Source organism: Pan paniscus, chromosome 8 (assembly GCF_029289425.2).
Source record: "Pan paniscus chromosome 8, NHGRI_mPanPan1-v2.0_pri, whole genome shotgun sequence".
NCBI lineage: Eukaryota > Metazoa > Chordata > Mammalia > Primates > Hominidae > Pan > Pan paniscus.
The window spans coordinates 63,349,995-63,356,696 of record NC_073257.2 but is presented as its reverse complement, the minus strand read 5'-3'; the positions used below and the strand labels follow the sequence as shown (position 1 = coordinate 63,356,696).

General features: G+C 40.0%; 1 protein-coding gene across 2 annotated transcripts in view; it reads right to left on the bottom strand.

The window, feature by feature from the left end:
- Window positions 1-6,702, bottom strand: part of PRKG1 (protein kinase cGMP-dependent 1) — a 1,295,238-nt gene that overhangs the window by 1,238,525 nt on the left and 50,011 nt on the right. The gene's annotated exons all lie outside the window — the stretch shown is intronic.

The window sequence follows — 6,702 nt, the reverse complement described above, 5'->3', positions numbered from 1 at the left end:
AAAAAATAAATAAATAAATAAATAAATAAATAAATAAATAAATAAATATTTGTTTCTATGGTAGTTCTAAAACAGGCATTTTATTTGAAATGTATGTATATAATTAAAATAAAAGATTGCCTGATACAATTCAGTCTAATAGTGTTCAAATTCAGATTTCTAGCAGTTTCTAAATGTGACCTAGAAGGACTTTTTGATCGCTCCTGTTAATTTTACTATTTATTTCACCAAGCAATAAAAGCAAGTAAAAGTAAATGTATTAAAAGTGTTTTAAGAGACAATTTTCTTCCAAGAATAAAAATGTCTACTTTTTAAGACAACACACTTTCCTTGCCACACAAACAGCTACCAAATACATGCACTAAAATATCATAGCACAGCCTAATAAGTTCCTCAACTGTTCTTTGGAAGCAAGTAAGCTAAATCCATCCCCAGACATTTGGCTTCCAGGACTCCTTTTAAAAGAAAAAGGCGTCATGATAAAACACTCAAACTCAATCCAGTTTTCAAAGTTTTTCCTTGAAGTAAAACAATTTAGGATTTTATTAAGGGTTATCACTTTGGAGGAGAGTGGGATGATTAGAAATAATAGAAGAAGGGCTCCTATCACTCTCCCCACCTAGCCCAACACTTCCTAAGGTGCTATGACAGCTTGACATCCATCTGTGATGGACCCAAGGCGCCACAGCCTGCCTTGCCTCTCAAAGGAGGGGAGTCTATAAGCTATGTGGTGTGGAGAATAAAGCCCTCCTGCCCTCTACTCCCTCCTCCAATAAAAAAAAAATTTCCTCTACCTACTAAGCTCTGAATGATAAAGCTTAAGGTTATTTTTTTTGATGTAAGAATTTGCTGTAACTTTTTTAAAGGGATAGCCACCAAAAGAGAGGAGGAAGGTCTTCTAAGTGCATGAGTTGCTTCAGTGCCTGGTCTCACTTTCCCCCTTCCCTTCCTCCTCCTTTCATGTTTAATCAAAGGATTCATCACAATTCTGGCATCTCCCATATCCACAGGAATATCTTTACCAAAACTCTTCCGTGAAAGCAAGGTCTTCAGTCACCTCATCCCCATGGCCTTCACAAGACCCAGTTTAGGCTCATCTACCCACACAGAGTCTAGTGAGGGGAAGCACTGGGGCACATAATGAGGTCTGAAAGATCCAGAACTACGGAAAAAAAGATGAAAGATATAAGAGTGAGTGTGTTGATCTTCTCATTTGAGAAAATGGAAGTCATGGAGGATTAATGTCTGTCACCTGTACTACTTCAACTTTGTGACTTTGACCAAGTGATTTAATTTCTCCATATCTCAGTTTCATCATCTGTAAAATAGACAGTATTTTCTTCTTAGGGTTATCATGAGGATTCAATGAGTTAGTACCTGTGAAGCACTTGGATAAATGTTTGGTATAGAGAAAAGTTTAGCTAGTGTTCCTCAGTACTGCACATAACTGAGCAGTCCCATCACGGGACCTTTGAATACCAGAACTGTCAGCAATCTAGAACTCTAGATATGCTCTCCCCATCCAATGCCATTGTCTTTATTCTCCCTTCCCAGAGAAATTTCAACATTCACTCATTCATACACCAAAATATTTATCAGGCTCAGACTACATTCCATGTACTGTGCTATGGGATAAAACAGTGAGAAAAAAACAAACAAACAGATATTGACCTGTTCTTGTGGAGTTTGTGGTATAGGTGGTTAATCTTTATAATCACAATATAATGGAGGAGATGCTTAGAGTAAGAAAAGTACTATGGCCTGTGGTTCCTGCCCCTTACAGTCTGATGAGGAGACAGACCATTGCTAGAAATTGTCATATTGTATAATAATTGCTACTACAGGATTAAATAAATAATGCTATAGAAGCCAAAAGGATGACTATAGCTTACTGTAGGTTGGAAGGTGTGTAGTCATGGAAATTTTCCAGAGGTGATAAGATGCAAGGTGAGACCTGAAGAATAAGCATATATGTGTATATGTGTGTGCTTTGGGGGGCACGGCACAGGAATAAATTTATCATAATTACCTTATGAAACAGGTATTCATTCTGCAGTGGTGAAACCTTCAGATTATCCACTTTAGAACACAAACACTTATTCCCCAGCTGCTGGGAGTATTGGTGGCTGATGGATCTCAGTGGAGTCCCTCTTCAGGACCTGCCCTCCCCGTAAGACAGTAGCCTCACTCAAGGTCACCCTGGCTTTCCAAGGTCAGCCTGCATCCCATGACTGCTCAGTAAGGAAGTATAAAGGCTCAATCCCCTTGTCCCTTGTCTTAGTCTATTGGGGATGCTATAACAAAATACCATAAAGGGAGTGGTTTATAAACAACAGACATTTATTTCTCACAGTTCTGGAGGCTCAGAAGTTCAAGATTAAGGCATAGGCAGGGTTTGATAACTGGTGAGGACCTACTTCCTGGTTCATAGATGGCCATCTTTTCATTGCACCTTCACGTGGCAGAAGGGACAAGGGAATTCTCTGGGATCTCTTTTATAAGGGTATTAACCCCATTCCTGAGGGCTCCTTCCTCATGATGCCACCTCCAAAGACCATCACATTGGGAGTTAGGATTTAACATATGAATTGTGGGGGACAAAAACATCCAGTCTAGAGGACCCTTATTCCAGCACTCTGCAGAGCCATCCCAAGTCCAGTGTCTCCTATAGGACTGGTGGCAAGGCAGGCTGGCATCTTGCTCTCTCAAAGCCTCCTTTCTTCTCTGTTCCGCGGGTGACAGATCTTAGTGGAAATTCTGACAGCACTCCCTAATAAAGTTCTTGCATGCAAATCTGTGGCAACATTCTCTGTTTATTAATTTAAAAACCAAACTTGGAAAGGTTAAGTAACTTGTTGAGGACACGACAGTATGGCTCATTCAGAGAAATGAAGTAGCTCAGTTTGGCCAAAGCCCAGAATTTGAAGGTATAAGAGTCCAAAGATTAACTATGCCTTAAAGTACATAATAGGTCATAATAAGAAATTAGGGCATTACCTTGAGGTAGTGGGAAATATCAGAAGTGTTGACTAGGACTGAGATGGTTAACTTGTCCTTTAACATGACAAGTCAGAACACTGTAAGCATATTTTTACTGCTTGAAAGCATTTTCTTATGAGAGAGAGGTTACCAGGGGTTTTTAATCTGACTAATGCTTTACTACTCACCATTATTTTAAGGGTCCAAGACCAGGAGGAGGTGTGAGAGTTGTAAGTAAAGAGGAAGAGAAGAACACCTCAGAGACTGAGAGGGTGGAGAGCTCCTGTCAAAATGAGCTGGGCTTACAGGTGTGTGCAGAAAGAAGAAAACCTCTGCCTCCTCCATTTTACTTTGCTGGCTCAGAGGACATGGTCTAAGCATGGAGACTCAGGTTCAGGCAGGGGGTGCTCCCTGTCCTCTTTTACTGTCCCACTCAATAACAAGTACCTTGACTGTAAGTGAGCTTAAGTGCTTGAAAACTCCCAGACTTGCAGACTTCAGTTACTGTCTTGCAATGATTGTATATACTGGAGGTATTCTGTATTAAAAACATTAACTTATTCAAAGCAAACTAAGATAGGTTACACCACTCCTCATAACCATGCTCTTTCTCAGTAACATTCTGGTTTCCTCCATAAAAAGGCAGAGTATATTTCTTTGATGTAAAGAGGACTTTGTCTTGCAACTTGGATACGAGCTGAGCCACAGTAGGACAGGACACCAGGTAGAGTCCTGGGGTCCCATTCCAGGCCCTAATTCCAGGGCAACATTTCTAGATACACCTGGGCCAGAAGGGAACCTACTGCCTTAAAGAGAAGGTCCTACTCCTGGCAGTATCCATCACCTGCTGGCAAAAGAGCCACTGGATCCTGAATAATCAGCAATGTTAGCCAGGCTGTACCCACCACGGGCCTTGGGTGAGACTCAGACCTATGCCAGCTTCAGGTGTGACCCAGCACATGCCGAACCATGGTGGCTATGGGGACAGACTCCAACTTGAGAAAAAAGAGAGATAAAAATACAGGGGAATTTGTCTTGCAGCTTGGGTACCAGCTCAGATACAATGGGGTAGAGCACCAAGCAGGCTCCTGGGGTCCCCGATTCCAGGCCTTGGCTTCTGAATGGCATTTCCAGACCTGCCCTGGATCAGAAGGGAGCCCACTACCTGGAAGGGATACCTAGAGCCTGGCATCATTCACCACAAGCTGATTGAAGATCCCTTGGGCCTTGAATGAACATCAGTGATAGCCAGGCAGTGCTCACTCCAGGCGTGGGGTGGTGGTGGCCACAGGGAGAGACTACTCTGCTTGAGGGAAGGGTAAGGGTGGGAAAGACTTTGTCTTGTTGCTTGGGTGCCAGCTCAGCCACAGTAGAAGTCCTAGCTAGAGCAACCAGACAAGAGAAAGAAACAAAAGGCATCAAATTGGAAAGGAAGAAGTCAAATTATCCTTGTTTACAGATGTTATAAACTTACATGTGAAAAAAACCTGAAGAATCCAAAAAGGTGGATTCTATACAAAAAAGAATCCACCAAAAAACTATTAGGACTGATAAATTCAGTAAAGACGCAGGATACAAAGCCAATATACAAAAATCAGTAGCATTTCTATATGCCAACAGCAAACAATCTGAAAAGAATACAAGAAAATAATCCCATTTACAATAGCTACAAATAAAATTAAACACCTACGAATTACCTTAACCAAACAAGTGAAAGACCTCTACAATTAAAATTATAAAACACTGATGAAAGAAATTAAAGAGGCCAGGTGTGGTGGCTCACAACTGTAGTCCTAGCACTTTGGGAGACCTAGGTGGGTGTATCACGAGGTCAGGAGTTCAAGACCAGCCTGGCCAACACAGTGAAACCCCATCTCTACTAGAAATACAAAAAAATAGCCAGGTGTATTGGAGGGCACCTGTAATCCCAGCTGCTCGGGAGGCTGAGGCAGAATAATTGCTTGAGCCCGGAAGGCGGAGATTGTAGTGAGCCGAGATTGCACCATTGCACTCCAGCCTGGGTGACAGAGCAAGACGCCATCTCAAAAAAAAAAAAAAAAAAAAAAAAAAAAAAAAAAAAGAGAGAAAAAGAAATAAAAGCAAGAAAGAAATTAAAGAGGCCACACACACACACACACAAATGGAATGGAAAGATATTCTGTGTTCACGGACTGAAAGAATCAACATTGTTAAAATGTCCATACTACTCAAAGCAATCTATGGATTCAATGCAATCCCTATCAAAATACCAATGACATTCTTCACTGAAATAGAAAAAACAATCCTAAACTTTATATGGAACCATAAAAGATCCAGAATAGCCAAAGTTATCTTAAGCAAGAAGAACAAAATTGGAGGCATAACATTACCAGACTTCAAATTATATTACAGAGCTATAGTAACCAAAATAGCATGATAACTGGCCTGAAAACAGACACATAGACCAATAGAACAGAATAAACAATCAAGAAACAAATCCATACATCTACAGTGAATTCGCTTCCGACACATGCATCATGGAAGAACAATCTCTTTAATAAATGGTGCTGAGGAAACTGGATATCCATATGCAGAAAAACAAAACTAGACCCCTGTCTCTTACCATATAGAAAAATCACATCAAAATGAATTAAGGACTTAAATGTAAAACCTCAAACTACGTGACTACTAAAGAAACATTGGGAAAACTCTCCAGGACACTGGTCTGAGCAAAGATTTCTTGAGTAGTACCCCCAAAGCACAAGCAGCCAAAGCAAAAATGGACACGTTAAAAGACAAAACAAACACACACACACACAAAAACTTCTCCACAGCAAAGGAAACAATCAAGAAAGTAAAGACACAACCCAAGGAATGGGAGAAAATATTTTTAAACTATCCATCTGACAAGGAATTAATAACCAGAATATATAAGGAGCTCAAACAACTGTGTAGGAAAAAAATCTAATTATCTGATTAAAAACTGAGCAAAAGATCTGAAGAGACATTTCCCAAAAGAAGACATACAAATGGCAAACAGGTATATGAAAAGGTGCTCAACATCCCTGATCATCAGAGAAATGCAAATCAAAGCTACAATGAGATATCCTCTCATCCCAGTTAAAATGGCTTTTTTCCAAAAACAGGCAATAACAAATGCTGGCAAGAATGTGGAGAAAAGCGAACCATCATACACTGTTGGTGGGAATGTAAATTAGTACAACCACTATGGAGAACAATTTGGAGGTTCCTCAAAAAACTAAAAATAGAGATACTATACAATCCAGCAATTCCACTGCTAGGTATATGCCCAAAAGAAAGGAAATCAGTATACTGAAGAGATATCTGCACTCTCTTGTTTTACTTCATTAGTAAATTGCCAGCTGACATCAGGGAAATGTTCAAGCCTGTTTTTGCATATAGGCCTTAACTAAAATGTGTTTATCTTCTTGGGATTCTTACTCTACATATTGTGCACTTTAAAAAAATTGTGGGTACACAGTAGGTGTATAAATTTATGAGTTGGATGAGATATGTTGATACAAGCATGTAATGTGTAATAATCACATCTGGGTAAATAGGGTATCCATTACCTCAAACATTTACTTGCTGTTTATTGCTGCACTATTCAGCCGAAATTTGGAAGCAACCTAAGTGCCCATCAAATGATAAATGAATAAAGAAGAGGTGGTATATACAAACAGTGAAGTAGTATTCAGCCATAAAAAAGAGCAAGATCCAGTC